At 42.3% G+C, this 19,157-nt stretch overlaps 1 protein-coding gene across 7 annotated transcripts in view; it reads left to right on the top strand.

Moving 5' to 3' along the window:
• The first annotated feature begins 555 nt into the window (after nucleotides 1-555).
• The window catches only part of PRLR (prolactin receptor), a 253,697-nt gene continuing 235,095 nt past the window's right edge, over nucleotides 556-19,157 (top strand). For all 7 annotated transcript variants that reach the window (XM_030567215.1, XM_030567212.1, XM_030567214.1 and 4 more), the window contains exon 1: nucleotides 556-781. The gene's annotated coding sequence lies outside the window, so the exon portion shown is untranslated. The remainder of the gene's footprint in view (nucleotides 782-19,157) is intronic.

Raw genomic sequence — 19,157 nt, forward strand, 5'->3', positions numbered from 1 at the left:
CTTAGCATAAATTATTTGGTATGTCATTGATCATATTTCTACTTCCCAGAATATTGTTGCATTTCTGAATACAGCTCCTAATACAGTCTGTCATTTTAAATCTCTAGTAGAAGATTAAAGCACTTTATATCTTCAAAGAGATTTTTTTTTTAAAATAACCAAACTGTGAACTCACCAGGGCAGGAATCATGTCTTCCATGTTTAGTGACTGGCACATTGGGTAAACTACTGTAAATAAATGCATAATAGCTAAATGCTTAAATCTGGGCAGAGGGGGAACATATTGGAGGTTCTCACTGATTTTCATTTCTAATCTACAAGATTAGAAAATAGCATTACATAAATGATTTTTATGGTGGGCCATCCCAAAATGTTGACATCACATGTGGCTGTGGACGCCGTAGCAACTGCAGCTGTGTTGTCAAGGAAACAGCCTTGTGCTCTGCAGGCAAAACCAATGAGGATTAAGCATTGCTATATTCTAACTAAGCCTCTGTGACCTTATCAGAGAGCAACAAGATCTGTCTGTTCTTTACTGTGCAGGTGTCCATTTAGTAGGGAGGGAGATATGCACAGATATACTCTTACAATGTACCTGATTTAAATGTCAGACCTGGACTATTCAAACAATGAATGCATTTTCTAGTTAAATGGATTAAAGGGCTCAATTTTTTGTAAGTAACTTTTGTTTTTTAAATGCTACTATATTACCATTATGGAAGAAATCAGAGAGAAGTGAAACGTGCAGGACCCTGTACAATGGACTTTATTTAGAACTTTGGTATGTAAGTGAAATGTTTTTCTGGGATAATTTTTTATATAAGACAACTCAGACAAGTAGGTGTGTCATTGCACAAAATAATATTAATCTGATTGTTTCTTGCCATGCAAACTATGCTGATAGGCAGAACATGAAATGCAGTAGAGTTGATTATCACTGCGTTTTAGTATGGTACCCTTTTCATTCTTAAGAGTTAATTAGAATAGACACAATACTGAAGTAAGTTTGTCTAGCAACATATGTATATGTTCAATTCAGTATTTACAGATCTATATTTCTAATAAGAAGAATTAAAATACAAGTGGAACCAATGGGGAGAGGGGAAAAATGCTGAATTTTTTTTTCTGCAAGATGGGTGAGGTAGAAGAAGGGCAAAGTTTGGATAAAGTGCCACCAACACTTTAGTATTGTCTCACTTTCTCTTCACAGTGTTTTATTTTTGCTTCTAAGGCACAATAAAAAGCTCCTTTTTGGTTGAAGTTTCAGAATGCTGAAATACTATGCAGCACTATTTTTGACAATTGCAGAAAATTTAAAATCGAAATTCTGGTTTTACAAATTGATTTCTAAGGCAGTTACCATCATCATAGATAACATTTAAGATCAAAAGCTTGGGGAAACAAACCAAAGGTGAAAGTGGTTGGGAGATTTTAGGCCACTCCAGTGACTAAGGAGCAGTACCTCCAAAAGGACATCATTGTCTCTAATCTCTTTAAAATGTAGAGACGTTAAGCTTCAAGAGGTGACAACCTATGTAATGCTGAACCTTTTAAGTCATCTGAGTATCGCAGCTGTTGAACTCCATAAATCTGTGGATTAAGTCCTTGAGAAAAGTCCAGTATGATTTGAGTATACTTAGAAGCACAGATGCTCTGATGTTCCAAATGAATGGGTCAAGAAATGTGACATCCTTTCCTTATTTCCTTTAGCCAGTTTTATTTTCGATTTTAATTTTTTCTTATTTTCAAATCACTCTCGTATCAGCCATGTGATTTATACAGAATTAAGAGGGTAGAGTAATGTAATTAATGCCCATCTACATGGGTTTATGGAAAAAAGATCCTGACAAAATAACTTGGTATCTTTTTTTATGAGGTAAAGGTAACAGTGCTGATGTAACATATGTAGGCTTCTGTAAGGCTGTTATGGTACTGCATCACATTTTGATTTTGTTTAAAAACTAGAACAATATAAACTTAACATGACACATTAAATGGATTAAAAGATGGCTCATTGATAGGTCTCAAAATGTAATTGTAAATAGGGAATAATCATGCAGCGGGTGTATTTCCAGTGAGATTCCACAATGATCAGTTCTTGGCCCTATTCTATTTAACATTTTTATTGATGACCTGGAAGAATACGTAAAATCATCACTGATAGTTTTCAGATGACGCACAAATTGGGGGAATGGCAAATAGTGAAAAGGACAGGTCACTGATACCAAGTGATTCAGAAAGCTTGCGCCCAGCATACCGACCTAACAATATGCATTTGAATATGTATATATCGAGGAACAAAGAATATAGGTCATGCATACAGCACAGTGACTCAAAGAAATTTGGAGTTCACGGTGGATATTCTGTTCAGGGCCGGCTCTACAGTTTTCACCGCCCCAAGCAGCACGCCGAATTGCCGCTGTGGGCGGCGGGGGCAGTCTGTGTGCCCTTAGGGCGGCAGGCGCGTTTCCACGGCGGTGGCAATTCAGTGGCAGCTTCTATTCCACGGACAGCTAAACATAGAAGCTGTTACCAAATTGCTCTCACTGCAGAAACGTGCCTGCCGCCCTAACGGTGCACGGACTGCCCCCGCAGCCTGGGGCGGCAATTCAGCACGCTGCTTGGGGGGCAAAACAACAGGGACTGCCTCCCCTTGCAGAATGCAGTCCCAAGCACCAGCTTGGAATGCTGGTGCCTGGAGCCAGCCCTGACCCTGTTGAACATGACCTCGCATATGGTTCTGTAGCCAAAAGGCTAATGTGATCCTCGGATTCATGAACAGGTGAATTTTGAATAGGAATTTTACTTCTGTATTTGGCACTGGTGCAAATACTGCTGAATATTGTGTCCAGTTGTGGTGTGCTCAGAAAGAGCCACAAGAATGACTGAAGGATTAGAAAACATACCTTTATAGTGAAAGACTCAAAGAGCTCACTCTATTTAGCTTAACACAGAGAATGTTAAGGGGTGACTTGATTTACAGTTTACAAGGACCTACATGAGAAACAAATGGGCTCTTCAATCTAGGAGGGAAAGGTATAACATGATCCAATGGCTGAAAGATGAAGCTAAACATATTCAGACTGAGAATAAGTTGTACATTTTTAACAGTGAGAGTAATTAACTATTGGAACAACTTACAAAGGGTTGTGATGGATTCTTCATCATTGCAATTTGTAAATGAAGCTTATATGTTTTTCTTAAAAGATATGCAGTAGGAATAATTTAAAAAAAGGTCTATGGCCTGTATTATACAGGAGGTCCAACTAGAAGGGCACCGTGATCCCTTCTGGCCTTGGAATCTCTGATTTCATCCTCTCTTGCTGCTATTAGTTCCCACCGCCTTTGTTTGTTTTAGAAGTAGTGCTAAGACAGCCAGGACAGCAGGATGGATTTTTCTACCTTTTTTTACTTTCCTCCTCATATCTTTCTCTCTTCCTACTTTTCTGTATCTGTATGTATATTCTCTGTATTCTTTTTTCCCTTTTTTTTTTTAAATATAGCAGTTTTGTCTTTCTCTTTAAGTAGTCTTGATTCAATAAGCAACTTGATTTGGATTTTATTTTGAATGTGAAGCTCACTAGTATGTATGAGCTTGCTCAAGCAATGAATTCTTTGAGAGGGGAGGTTAAATAGTATTTCATCTTTTCCCAAATAGCTTTTATGGATATGGTTCACAATTATAAATGTCTTTCATCAAGGACACTTAATTTAGTGAGTCAAAATCAGAGTTAAGACTAATTAGGCCTGATCTGCCTACCTATATGCCAATGTAAATCAGGAGTAGTCAGTGGAAGTAAAGTGCTGTAAAAACAGTGCAAGTGGAATCAGAATTGGACCGTAAATGAGCCTGATTTCCCATCCCTTTTCCCCTCCCCACAGATTTTCACCTTGTGTAGACATTTACACTTGTATAAAACTTCTGTATTAAAACAGAATGGTAGTATTTTGAATACTGTTTGAACAGGTATATGAGATGCAAGTCAATGAACAACCAGGCCCTGTGTATTGGTGTGACTTAAATGGTGAGAAGCCAGCATTTAAGAGAAGCCTGTAGCTTGAAAAGCAACTAGCAGGACAGTGTACAAGAATGTGCAAGTTAAAGTAGGCTTCTACCTACTTATGGCTATGTCTTCTTCTAATTCTTTCTCATATAAATTACATCAATTTAGATTTCCTTATACTCACTTCCATGTATCGTGACTAGATAGCAAGTGTGGAAAAAATCAGGATGGGGTAGGGGGTAATAAGTGCCTGTATATGACAAAGCCTTGAATATGGGGACTGTCCCTATAAAATCGGGACATCTGGTCACCCTACTTCTATGGCAGTAAGTAGTTTATTAAGGGTCTCTAAGCAAAAGGGCATCTCACAACACTTCACCTGAATTTGCACCCATTTCAGTTCTATTTGCATAGATTCATAAGCAAAACTGTGCTCCAAATTTTTTGCTTTGCAAATTAACTTTAGAGTTGTATTTTGGTTTACCTGTTTCTCATTTTGGTAACTAAACTTCGCTTTGTGAACCAGGATTGAGCTTTGTGACAAATAGACTCCACAGGTTTGTGTCTTCTCTAGCCACAAGACTTGGAATTTTTGGTGACTAGAACCGTATCAATCTTTATAGGCTGTCATTTATTGTAGGACCATAAGTGCACATATTGTGGTTTTTTTTAATTATATAACAACGTGGTCACTAATCTATTTTATCTGGAAGGCAGATACACAGTGATGTGCAGCAGCAGAAAACACTAAAAATACTGTTAGCCAAAAGCCTCTGTTTTCTGCAAATTACACAAAACATTTCATTCTTCTGTCATGAAGCACATGGATATTTAGTTTACTTTGAATTTTGAAAAGTGTATTTACATCTAAGCTTTTCATATTCTTTAGTATCCTCTTCTGTATATATTTTATGCTTATTTGACCCTTTAATGTTAATATTAATTTTTTTTTAAACATAGTATGATGGGTTGAGTTTATTTTTAAAAAGGTGGAAAACAGTCTGTGCATATGTAGCTTTTTTATATATAATATATATATATAATTTGCAAATCTATCCTTGACTTACTCACTAATTTAAATATATTAGCTGTGATACCAGAAGCTAATCTTGCAATTACAAGGTGTATCAAAATATTAGAGAGCCCAGCTCCTTCCTAAATTCAAATGGTTTAGCAGAAGCAGTAAATAATCAAATGTTAAGCTTATTTTACTATAAAACCTTCTGTGGCTTAGTTGGTAATTTAAATTATCACTCATCCTTCTGGAAACAGCTGCCTTGAACTATTTGTTTATGAGCCTTATTCTTTCTTAAAATCAAATCAAACTGTGACTTGCAGCTGCTGCTACGTATGCAAGGTTCTTAGAGTAGACTGTGTGCCAATGTCAACTTGGCTGAGAAGTTAAAGGGTTGCTTGTCTTTCTGGCAAAGAGAACCTTGAACAACCTGACCGACTGTAGCTGAAAAATTCCTACCCAAACTCTCTACTCCCCAGTTATTACAGTCCTCTAAAGCAGAGGTTCTCAACCCTTTTCTTTCTGAGAGCCCCTGACGTGCTATTAAAGACTGCATGGCCCACCTGTGCCACAGCAACTGTTTTTCTTTCAGGGTTCCCTGTCGCATGGGGCCCCGGGCACTTGCCCTGTTTGCTACCTCCTAACGCCAGCCCTGCTGAAGCCAATAGGTTTCAGCATATCATGCATGAAAATTAACACACTCTCTGCTTTAAAAAAAAAAATCAGTGTCCAAATAGTGTGAGATGAAACAATTTTTTTTTGTATGATCTCTAGCTTATTTTGGCAGGCCCCCTGAAACCTGGTGTGGGGAGAGGTTGAGAACTGCAGCTCTAAGTAAAACAGTAACAGAACATTCTGCTTGAGGCTCAGCATTATGCTTTTCTAACCCCACCTGTATAATACTGAGAGACCTCAGTTGTCAGGATTGAAACTGGGACCTCTGGAGCTTAGCGCATGAGCCAAAAGCCAACAACTGGTTATTAGCTAAGGCTGTGGAGCAGACTCATTTTTCTCTCTCTTTAAGTGGTCTTGGTGCCACTAGATGGGACAGAACACTGCACCCAGAAGGTGTGTGGGTTACACACTTGCTTGTAAGGCATCACTTCAGTAGCTAGGCCCATTCCCCTCCCCTGTCACTGGCAGATCAGTTTTGCCCAACCCTTTTCTTCCTCCCCACCACAGTTCTCTTTGCTTTATTTCTAATCAGTCACATCTGCCACCCTCTTTTCTGGCAATTCAGTAACTGCTGTGCCCTCAGGCTGTTCAGCCTCATAGCCTTTAAGGTCAGAAGGGAACATTATGATCATTAGTCTGACCTCCTGCACATTGAAGGCCACACAACCTCACCCACCCCTGAAATAGACTCCTAACCTCTGGCTGAGTTACTGAAGTCCTCAAATCATGGTTTAAAGATTTCAAGTTATAAAGAATTCACCATTTACACTAGTTTAAACCTGCAAGTGACTTGTGCCCCATGCTGCAGAGGAAGCCACCCCCCCCAAAAAAAAAAACAACCCACCAATGCAGGATCTCTGCCAATCTGATACAGCCTGCCTCCAGCCTCTGCAGTTCTGCTGGTCTAAAAGGCAAGAAACCTGACACTTGCCCAGATATAACTTTTCCCAGGCTTCTTGGCATTGGGACTTTTCCCATCCTGCATCTGGCTGTAAATAACAAGGGTATTTATTTCAGGACTGAGATGATTTGGCACAGTAACACATGGAAGGTTGTCCAACACTTACTAGCTCAGGCCCTCACTTTTATAAAATCTAATTTTCAAATATTTAAAGGAATCTCATTACACAATGAAAAATTAACTCTTGTCAGACATCATGCCCTTTTCTCAGAAAGCAGCTTATTGATGAAAACACTCTCCATGTAACCGTGGTGGGTTTAAGTATGTACATACTCCATATTCACATACTAAAAGGGTACCTACGTGGCATTTGTTGGACTAGGGCAGTTACTCAAGTTGTATATTACCCTAATTTTGGTAATAAACACAGTTTTTTTATTATTGTTTAAAGATCCCTGCATATAGATTGTATTTGAAGCTGATGTAAAACTTTCTTCTAAACCTTTGGGAGGGTACAGACATATCCTGCTAAACGTTAATTTGGTTGACACTCTGGAAAGTGACCAGTGTTTTAAAGGTTTTAAATAAGTAGCACTAGTCAGCTCAGTCCATGAAAAATGACATGCTTTCAATTAAGAGAGCACTGACAGTTCAGATCTTATTCAGACCTCATTTACACCAGTGTAACTCCAGTGACTTCAGCAGCATTTCTCCTGGTTTACATTGGTGTAAGTGAGAGGAGACTCAGATCCTGTTATTTAGGTCTCTAGAGAACCCCAAAGCTGTAGTCCCATACAGAACTACAGAGAGCCCCTAACTTGAATTACACTGCTGGAAAAACTATGGTACTGTACTCTATTTAAGACTGAATTTAGGGCCCTAGCATCCATGTTCTGTGCATAATTTGCAGTGGCAGATTACTGCACGGGTGATGCGGCCTGTGCTCAGGAGCTCCCTGCAGGAGCACCAGAACTCCTTTCCCCACCTGGGCCCTGCCACCCTGCTCTTCCTCTTCTCCCTGTGGCCCTGGCCAGGCTGGAAGTTCCCCAGCTGTGGTAGGTAGGGTGTCCAAATTCCCCCCTACCCCAGCTGTATAGAGCCCTCCCAGCATATGTCAGGGTGATTGAAGTCCCCCAGGAGAACCAGGGCCTGTGATCTGGAAACTTCTGTTTGTTGTCCAAAGAAAGCCTCATCTACCTCATCTTCCTGGTTTAGTGGTCTATAGAAGACTCCATCATGACAACATCTTTGTTGCTCTCACCTCTAAATTTAACCCAAAGACTCTCAACAGGCTTTTCTCCAGTTTCCTACTGGAACTCTGTGTAATCACGCTGCTCTCTTACATAAAGTGCAAGTCCTCCACCTTTTCTCCCCTGCCTATCCTTCCTGAACAGTTTATACCCATCCATGGCAGTTCTCCAGTCATGTAAGTTACCCCACCAAGTCTCTGTTATTGCAATCACATCATAGTTCCCTGATTGTGCCAGGACTTCCAATTCTTCCTGCATGTTTCCCAGGCTTCTTGCGTTTGTGTACAGACACCTAAGCTAACTAGCTCATTGCCCTACTTTCTCAATATGAATCAGGAGGCCTCACCTGTTGCACCCACCTTCTTGTGCTTTCTCCCAGTATCCTACTTCCCCACTTACCTCCGGGCTTAGATCACCATCCTCCAGCAAACTTAGTTTAAAGCCCTCCTCACCATGTTAGCAAGCCTGCCTGCAAAGATGTTCTTCCTTCTCTTTGTTAGGTGGATCCCATCTCTTCCTAGCAATCCTTCTTTCTGGAACAACATCCCATGGTCAAAGAATCCAAGGCCCTCTTTCCTGCGTAACCATGCCTTTACCTCCACAATTCAATGGTCCCTACCTCAGCCTTTTCCTTGAACAGGGAGAATGGACGAGATCACGATTTGTGCCTCAAACTCCTTTATCCTTCTTCCCAGAGCCACATAGTCTGCAGCGACCTGATCAAGGTCATTCTTGGCAGCATCATTCGTGCCCATGTGGAGAAGTAAGAAGGTAGGTAGCGGTCTGAGGGCTTGATCAGTCTCGGCAGATACTCTGTCACATCCTGAATTCTAACCCCAGGCAAGCAGCACACTTCTTGTGTCTCCCGCTCTGGACGGCAGATGGATGACTCTGTCCCCTCCTGAGAACAGTGGTTGTGGAACCCCCATCCCTAGGGCAATGCATCCCATGCCTTCCAGTTGATGGGGTCTCCTTCTGACCCTTCCATTAGATAACCCTTCCAAACCATTCTCCACCATAGTACTTGTGCAGAGAGCCTAAAAATGGTTTCTTACCTCTATCTGCATTTGGGGTACGTGAGTTCTCCTCTTTCTTCTGGAGGTCACATATTGCCAATTTTCTTCTCTGTTCTGCACTGTGCACTCTGATTCTTCATTATGCTGTGCCTGCAGTACCAAACACTGACTTCTAGCCAGAAAGTCTTCATTTTCTCTGATGAAACACAGTACCAATGTGGACACCAGAACAAATTGATATAAACTGGCCATCAGGAAGTTTAGACTTGAAATTAGACAAAGGTTTCTAACCATCAGAGGAGTGAAGTTCTGTAATAGCCTTCTAAGGGGAGCAGTGGAGGTAAAAGACATATCTGGCTTCAAGACTAAGCTTGATAAGTTTATGGAAGGGATGGATATGATGGGATAGCCTAATTTTGGCAACTAATTGATCTTTAACTATTAGCAGTAAATATGCCCAATAGCCTGGGATGGGACACTAGATAGGGTGGGATCTGAGTTACTACACAGAATTCTTTTCTGGGTATCTGGCTGGTGAGTCTTGCCCACATGCTCAGGGTTTAGCTGATCGCTATATTTGGGGTCGGGAAGGAATTTTCCTCCAGGGCAGATTGGCAGAGGCCCGGGGGGGTGGGGGTGGGGGCGGGGGAAGGTTCGCTTTCCTCTGCAGCGTGAGGCACAGGTCACTTGCTGGAGGATTCTCTGCACCTTGAAGTCCTTAAACCATAAGATGAGGACTTCAATAGCTCAGACATAGGTCAGGGGTTTGTTACAGGAGTGGGTGGGTGAGATTCTATGGCTTGCATTGTGCAGCCTGTCAGACTAGAAGATCATAATGGTCCCTTTTGTCCTTAAAGTCTATGGGTCTCTAGTCCTTTAACCTTCTCCTGCAATATGGAGATCAGCCTGCACTTTTGACAGATGAAGTCACTTCTATCCTCTGAGAGAAAGACAAGCATGGTACACCCTGTGCAGATCACAGCAGCCGATTGCTCACTATCCATAATGTCTTCCTTTTAAGAGCCTCTTCAGATATTGTATTTACTGCTCACACAAGCCTGAACAGCAAAAAAGTAAAGCTCTGTAGGAACTCCCCCAAGGCAAACTCCCTCTGTTTGCCTGTCTTCTATTCCCAGCTCACTTGGTAGGTAACTGGCTGCTTTTTTATAAGGCTGTTGGCTCACAGTCTCTCCAATCAACCACTGAAGTCCCACCTGGAACAAATCACTCCCATTCACACTTTTCAAACAACCAACCACATGGTCAAACAGTCCCTGCAACTAGCTCCAGTCAAACAAATGATCACAGCAGACAGATACTTGGATATTCACCCCAGCAGATCACAAGACAGCCCCCATGTGATGGTGATTTTAGGAAATCAGTCAGTCATATTTTACACTATATTATAAATTATTAACCGAACATGGATTACAAGGTTAAGTTTTTTAATCTGGAGCAGATATAGAATACGATTCCAAGATGCAAATTATGGCACATGACAACTCTGGTGCCCTAGTAGATGACTTTACTGGCTTTGTAATAGTTGCTAAATGCAAAATTTGTGGTCCATTAAAGGAAGCATAATCTTCCATCAATGTACAGTGATTTATTCATGTGACTCCCAGTAAAGTTGCAGACAGCTAAATATACTTTCATCACATTGATAGAAGAATAGACAGCACATCCCACAGGTACTGTAGGATCTTTCAAGAATATCTGCTGAGGTTTTCTTGTTGTTGTTGTTGTTCTCCATATAAATATTTCTAGGTGCATCCTAGGCAAGAGGAAACACCAGAGTGTGTATGCTCTTCTGATTTAAAAAAAAAAATTGCAGGCAGACTTGACTATTTTGAATATGAATCTTTAAATGGAATGCCAATTAATTTATATATGCATCACTTTCATTTGTAAACACTATATCTTAGTATACGTGGAGTGCCCTCAGAGCTCCTGTATAACTTTCCTCTTTTGTGGACTTTGGGAGACATTTTCTCACCTCTTTAAAATATATTTTGATAATGTCTGAAACTGGTTTAGATTTAGATACACAACTGCAGGCAATGGATTTAAAATTTTTATAAAGTGTGTTACCAAATACAATTCTGAGAGACTCTTTTGAAAGTTAATGATTGGTACTAGTGTCTATAGTATGAATCAGCCCCTTGGAGGCCAGCCTGCAATGTCTTTCTGTCAGTATGATATAAGTTGCAGACTGCTGTATCCTGAAGATACTGCTGATGACAAACATGCTTATAGGTGCTGAAACTAAGGGTGCTGCTACACCCTCTGGCTTGAAGTGGTTCCCATCACATACAGGGTGTACAGTTTGGTTCAGTGGCTGTCACACACTTCCACCTCCCAGCCCTAACCTTGCAGTGGAGAGCCCTTGGGAGGCAGGGATACACCCAGAAATCATTCCAGCACCTTTTGGTAACCAACCATCAGCTTTATCAGCAAACAGCCTCGATGCCTGTCCAGAATCAGTTCCTCAGTCAGTGTTCAGGATCTTTCCTTCCTGCTGGGCTCTGGCTGATCATTGTGTGCGGTGCCATGTGTTCAGGCTGCTTCTTGGGCCTGTTCCCCACCCCTGAGCTCAGATTCTTGGCCTATTACGTCCCTGCAGCAGCAGCCACTACTGCACACACCTTCTCCAATACCCCACTGAGCTCTTTTCCTTTTCCAGTTGCAAGACAGCTGGCAGCAGGAGCTAGGGGTGGGATTTCCTGCCTGCTTGTTAGCCAAGCAGAGCTCTGTGAGGGCATTTTCTCCTCTTTGCTCATCCCCCCTACCAGCCAAAGCTCCAATGGCAGAGCCAGCCTTCATAGCACGGCTGCTCATCAACGGATGGGGCTCCCCAAAGGGAATTGCTATGCTGAATCAGAACAATGGTCCATCTAGCCCAATATTCTTTCTCTGATGTTGGCATGACCCGGATGCTTCAGGAGGAAGTAAAAGAAATCCCATATGGGCATTTGTGGAACACGCTGCCCATACGGGTATTCTCTTCCTAAATTCTGCCAGTAATCCTTTTATGCTCAATCATTTCTCTTTGAGCCCATCTAATTTGGCTCTTAATCTTAGATATTCTACTGGATACCTCACACAAGATTTAAGCTGTTTGGGCCAGATCCTCAGCTGGTGTAAATCAGCATAGTTCAGTTTAAGTCAATGGAGATATTTTGGTTTGCAGCAGCTGAGGATCTGATACAGATGCAAAACACCTCATCTCTTGACTTGCCTCCCTAGGACTTTCACAAGTCACATCTGGCCCAGCCCACATAACCAGACATACTCTTAGGGTGACCATATGTCCCGATTTTATAGGGACAGTCCCAATTTTGGGGTCTTTTTCTTATATAGACTCCTATTACCCCCCCTACCCCCTGTCCCAATTTTTCACACTTGCTGTCTGGTCACCCTACATACTCTGAACCTGATCTTCCCCCTCTGTATCAAGATACAGGACACTACAACCCCGCCACTGTCTTGAGCAGACCATCACCTCATTAAGGCAGTGGTCAGAAACCTTGCAGTGCCCAGGCAACAAGAATAGAACAGTGATCCTGATTTGACCACACTGATTTCCTTGGTTTTCTGACTTCCTGTGGTAACTGAAGAGAGAGGGGTGGAAAATTGAGTGTCAGAGGCAGAAAACAAACATTGACAGATAGGATGAAACAACAAAATTCCTCAAAGCCTATGCTAAGGCTGTATTACAGGCCAAGAAAACTTTTCTATCAGCCTTCACTGAAGGTCCAAAATCCTACCCCAATGAGCTACCTAGGGTGGTAAATTCCTTCATCAATCCTCAGTGCCTACAACCTGTGTCAGACACAAGCACCAAGTGCTGTAAAGAACTATCATCTTTCTTTGCTGAAAAGTTTAGGAAAATTTGAGAAGGCTCCTCAAACAGCAAGGATCTGCTCCACCTGCTCCCACCAATCAACAGCCCACATGCATTCCTGTTGGTCAGGACACTCACTCATCAAGAAATTTTAGACACCCAACAGGAGTCCCAGCCCAGGACTTGTGAATCTGATCCATGATGTTCCTGGCCTGTGAAGAGAGTCATGAACAACGGATACCACTCTAGACCAAAACAGCCAACATCCTCATTCAGAGAAGGAATCCTTCCTTAAAACACACAATAGTCTGAAGAAACCCACCTTGGATATTTCAGTCCTAGTCAATTAATGCCTGGTGTCAAACCTCCCAATCCTGAGCGAGTTTAGAGAGAGGCTACCAAAAGGCTAACTACAAGTGCATCTAACTGAGGCCAAGATGCTAGACCTGGCACAGTCTGGATTCAAGCCAGGACACAGAACAGAAACTGCTTTAGTAGCACTGATGATTTGTCAATGGATGAAGAACGGACATCCATTCTCATCCTCCTGGACCCCTCTGCAGTGTCTGACAGTTAAACATGAGATACTGCAGTGTTGCCTGAGAAAGAGGTCAGGAGTCCGGGGTAATGTGATAAAAAGGTTTAAGTCCTTGCTGGAGGAATGCACCCAAAGAGTAGTGATGGGAAACTGCACCTACATCGCTAGACACTTGTCTGTTCCATCTCCCATGCTTTTCAATATCTTCATGCAAACTCTATATAAACTGGTCAGATGACATGGACTGAATTGCCAGCAATATGCAGCTCTACTTGTCCTTCACCACATACTATCAAGATTGCCCAGTGCTTGGATGATATCCACTCATGGATGAAGAACAGCTGGCTGAAGTGGAACTCAGACAAAACAGAGGTGATGCTGGTGGACAGGGGAAAATATTCTGAGGGGTTTGCAGCCACGGTGCAGTCTCCTTTGAATGAAGATTCACACACACAAGATTCCATAGTCTAGGAGTACTCTTGAATTCCTCAAGAGTACTGTTGCTGATGAGTAATTTTTTGTGTTTACCATCTCCAGTGAGCTAGGGGACTCCATCTCACCCTGGTAGATGAAGACCTGGCCTCAGGTATTCATGTCCATGGCAGGTTGGACTAGGTCCATAGGCTTCCTGCTGGAGGCCTTGTGGCCCTGCATCACCCTGCCCCAGAATAGAGCAGAGATAAGTCTTCCAGACAGCCTAGAGTGGCTGCAGAGGAGTGATCAATAAGGGGCCAGAAGAGCCAGACAAAAGGACAGCAGCAGAGCAAAGCCTTCAGTTGCTGTGTGGAGCTTGACGAGGGAGGGCTGGGTGCCTGGCTGTCTAAAGGAACAGCAGGCCACGCGTAGCTCACTGCAGAGAGCTCACCAGGCAGAACAGGGAAGGGTGGCAAAGACTAGGTGTCTGGCTGGCTGGATAGAGCCACAGCAACACCATGAAAAGGTCAGTGCGGGCAGGCTGAGCCCAAGGGACTGAGCCCAGAGCTAGCCAGATCAGGCGAGGGTACCGAGATCAGCTCTGCTGGTCTGGTTGCAGTCTGAGCCCAGGGAGGGCTGCTGAAAAGGACACCTGCTGTGGGTACCGAGATAGGCCCTGGCTGCGTGGTTGAAGAAGGCAGTGCCTTGGGGAAGAAACCTTAGAGCTACGGCCCCATACTAGGGCTGAAAAAGAACTTGGACTTGAAGGGGTGACTGTGTATGTGACTTGGCCAGAGGACTGAATCACTGAAGACCTGCCAAGAGAACCATCAGCTTGTGGGGGTGCTCGCAAGTGGCAGATGCAACCCCAATATAAGAACTAACACCAAAAGCAGGCTCACATCTAACCGAGAGAAAGGGGGCCATCCATGACAGGTGGGTGTCCCCCTCCCCCCAAAAAAGAACTGTGATTACAGGTATATCGGCCAGAGAAAAGGGGGTATGCATGAGAGGTGCATGCTACCCCATGACAATGCTTTCATCACCTCTCAGCTGCACTAATGCAATCTGATAAACTCTAACTAGTACCGATTGCTGCAGCATATCTGCTCAGTAACACAGGCTACCATGAGCACATCACACTTTCCCTCCCCTCTTAACATTGGCTTCCCATCAAATTTTGAATCAAATTGGAGGCCTCAGTCCTTATCTTCAAACAGCCTGGCTCCAGACCATGGAGCAATCTAAAAGACTGTCTAAAGCTCCAAGACAAAGACAGTGGTTGACCACTTCGCTCATCTGGCGTAAAGGAACTCTCAACAAGAAGGGTAAAGCTTGTTCATGCAGGAGGTGGAACCATCTCCAGGGGTGGTCCAAGATTGGAATAAACTCCCCTAGGAACTAAGGGCCATCAAAAACCTCACCACTTTCCGCTCCAAACACAAGGCACATTTGTCATGGTATTTTTTCCTAATCTGAACCTTAGAGTCCAAAAGTTGGGATACCAGCATGAATTCCCCTAAGCTTAATTACCAACTTCGATCTGATACACTGCTACCACCCAAAAATATATAGTGTTTTGGGGCACTCTGGTCCCCCCAAAAACCTTCCCTGCAGACCCCAAGACCCAAATTCCTTGAGTCTTACAACACAGGGGAATAAACCATTTCCCTCCCCTTCTCTTCCCCTCCAGGTGTTCCCTCCCTGGGCTCCTGGAGAGAGAGAGACAGATTCAAGCTCCGTGAATCTAAAACAAAGGGATTCCACCCTTCTCCCCCCCTGTTAAGTACAGACTCAATTTCCTTGAGCCTTAACAAGGGGAGACAATTGGTCTTAAAAGCAAAACTTTTAATAAAAAGAAAGTAAAAAAGTAAAAGTTATCTCTGCAATTTAAATGGTAAAAGTTACAGGGTCTGTCAGCTTATAAAAACTGGAGAAAAAGCCTCCTCCAGCAGAAATACAATTTAAAATACTTCCAGCCAAATACACATTAGAACTCTACCAGCCAGATACACATTTGCAAATAAAGAAAACCAATTAAAAAGACTAAACCACCTTTCTACTTGCACTTACTACTTGAATAGAAAATTAGAGCCTGTAGTGCATCCAGTCACTCTCAGATCCCAGAGAGAACAAAGCAAAACTCAAAAACACAAACAAAGGCTTCCCTCCACCGAGATTTTAAAGTATCTTGTCTCCTGATTGGTCCTCTGGTCAGGTGTTGTTTGTTAACCCTTTACAGGTGAAAGAGACATTAACCCTTAGCTATTTGTTCATGACAACATTTCTTTGGCCTCCTCTTCTCAAATGTAAATACATAGCAATGGGTTTATTTATTAATAATAAAAACAAAATCTACCCAAATAAGACACTCCATTGCAGACACTTCTCCCTCAAGGAAGAGGATGAGAGAACAAACAACAAGTGACAGCTGTGTAGTTGTCTGACAGACCCTGGTCATTGGCAGGATCAAACCTGGGATCTCTGGGCTAGTGTGCATGAGCCACTACTGCACGAGCTAAAAGTATGTGGCTTGTTAGCCAAGGCTGTAGAGCAAACTCATTAATCTTTTTTTTTCTTTTTGATCTCGATGCCACTAGATGGGACAGAACACCACACTTGGGAGGTGTGAGAGCTACATAATCACATTGCTTAATATACTACTGGAAGGCACTCAGATATGATGGTGCTAAAACCCTGTATAGAATAGATTTTTGACCTTGAGTAAAGCTGATTCTGCTCCAGACTTTGCATGCTACTTTGGTAAACTTGCAGAGCATTTAAGCTATCTAAATCTGATTAGTTTGTCTGATTGTCTGTTAGAGATTAAAAATGAACATTGTGCTATAGACAATTCTTGCTCACTGTGGTCTAGTGTGTTTGTGACACATTTGGGGGGAAATCAGTCAGCCACACCGAGCTCCTGTTTTAGCCTTCTACTCAGGCCGTCTTATTCATATCTGCCACATAAACACAACAAATATGGAAAAGTTACAAAAGTGATAGTCCTGACCCTGACTAATACTGCAGGGTCCCCTATCCTCCAGTAGCTGAATGGTCTCAGCCCTTCCTTTGTCTCAGAAGGACTACAGGACCTACCTCCCCTCTCAGACTTCTGCAACTGCTCAGGAAAGTGTTTGTCTCTTCTGCCCCCTCGGGAATCCGAGCTAATCATTAGCTGCTTCTCAGCTAGATCATCTGGTTCCCCAACATCTACCTACTGGGCTTCTCCTTAGGCCAAGGCTTTCTGCAGCCTGGTCTGTGCAGGCTCTTAAAAAGGCAGACCACCCTACTCCACTCACCTTGTAGAATAAGTATCAGAGGGGTAGCTGTGTTAGTCTGGATCTGTAAAAAGTGACAAAGAGTCCTGTGGCACCTTATAGACTAACAGATGCATTGGAGCATAAGCTTTCATGGGTGAATATTATGCTCTAATACATCTGTTAGTCTATAAGGTGCCACAGCACATTGTTGTTGCTTCTGGTAGAATAAAGCTTTCAAACTCTGTAGGTTATGGACTGTGGAGCTTGGCATGCTTGCAGACCATATATGCTTCCTACAAGGTCCTCAGTCATCATATGGTAGTTATACTTACAGCTGGCTGGAATTTTTTTCAGAGCATTTTTTAATTTTGGAGGATATAGGTGATGTCAAAAATGCCAGTTAGTCAAAACCAAGCTGCATCAGGTAAAGCATGGAACTCACCTGTGTCCCTCATATCTTGGACAAATGCCCTAGCCTGTGGCCTATTAGCTACTCTGGGCACTTTGCCCCAGTAAAACTTTGAAAGGTCTTGGTTTCATCCCACTGCTGAACAAAACCAAATATCAAAATCCCTAAACTTTTCATGAAATGGAATTTTTGTTTTCTAGCCAGTTATGGAATAGAAATTTAACAAAATTCTGTAGACCTTAAAAATGGTTGAATTAGGCCTGTGCATTAGTTTTCATTGGTGCTTAAAGTATAAAGTAAATCTGCATGTTATTTATTTATTTATTTATTTATTTGTTTATTTATTTTGCTAAAGACATGTTTTGAGTTATAAGTGAAAATAACTCTCCATTTTCAAAAAGTTTCTAGGGTTTTTTTAAGTCCCTTAAATGAGAAAATTCTGCTCTCTTTCAAATATAGCAAAAGTGGAAACAAGATAATATAGTAAATATGTTACATTTCTGCTTCTAGTTATGGCTTCAGTTCTTTTTCTGATCTTCTCTAAGGGAATGTGAGTTTTGATTCTTTCTTCTCAAGATGATCTCTATCCTTTTCCTCCTCCCACTCCCCCTCACTATTTTGCACTGTAATAAATCATCTTTGTTGTGAGTTTGTACACTGTATTGCAGAAAATGACATATCATTTTCAACTCTGTATCTTTGTCTTATATCCCAAAGCTTGCACCATGTCATGCCCCTATTTGAATCCCTCCCCTAACCTTCCACCTTAAGCTTCTACTTCTCTTCAGGACTGCACATCTCCTTTCTGCTTCCATCTCTAATCTCATTTCTTTCTGCTCTCCCTCTTGCTTTCTTCACTCAATCCAAGCCATGTTCCTGTCATCTTCCTTATCCATTTCCCATTCCCTGAGTCAAGTGCTTACTTTCAAAAGCACCCAATAGCCACTCTGAGCACTAAAGGGAGCAGTTCTATGGACCACTACTAGGGGGTTTATCGAGTTGTCTCTATATGTGGGTGTCCTGGCAATTTTAGACACTGACTGGGGAACAAACATCAACCCACAGAAGTTTACAATTTTATATAATTTATTAACTAAGGTAAATAACTAAGCAAAATACATGACAGATATGGCAATATTCTGGCCAAAGCTTATTGGATTAAGTTAAATTTTACTGTATTACATTTATTGTGGGGCAGGGATTGTATGTAATTCCATGGGGGAGGGTAAACCACAGCCACTGAGAACAGTGTGTGGAGGTGATTAGGCAAATTCACTTAGGTTATAACACCTCCTGAGGAGCACCACCACCTGGCGAGTCCTGCATATATTGCTCTGTTCTGTTCATTCCCTCTGAAGCATCTGGCAACTGCCCTTGGGTAGGTGAACTGTTGGTCTGACCCACTATGGCCATTCTTAGTTTTTATGTACTGATTCAAACTGAATTCTGTAGAGACCACCAGACACAGAAAGGACTCTTGGATAAATAACCTGAATTTAAACTGACTCGGGGCCTTCATTCTGACCCAGAAAATGGACAGAGCCTTCTGTCCTAGGGTAGGGGCAGTCCTTAGGGAAGGGCTGGAAGTAATCACAGTACCAGAGCCCTTGTGGTGCTGGGATGGGGTGATCTCTGGTAAGCTTATTAGTATGTCTATTGTTTTTCATATGTTTTCTCTGTAATGTTTTTGCCTCAAGAATAAACCTTCTTGGTTTTGTTTTCTTTTTTCCAGTTTTGATTAGTAGAGGGATGCCTCTTCCTCAGCATCTTGCACTTCTGTTTTTTAGACTCCAGCAGGTTTATACTCTTACAATGTGATAGTTGCAAC

The sequence above is a fragment of the Gopherus evgoodei genome, chromosome 6, assembly GCF_007399415.2.
Source record: "Gopherus evgoodei ecotype Sinaloan lineage chromosome 6, rGopEvg1_v1.p, whole genome shotgun sequence".
In the NCBI taxonomy this organism is placed as follows: Eukaryota; Metazoa; Chordata; order Testudines; family Testudinidae; genus Gopherus; species Gopherus evgoodei.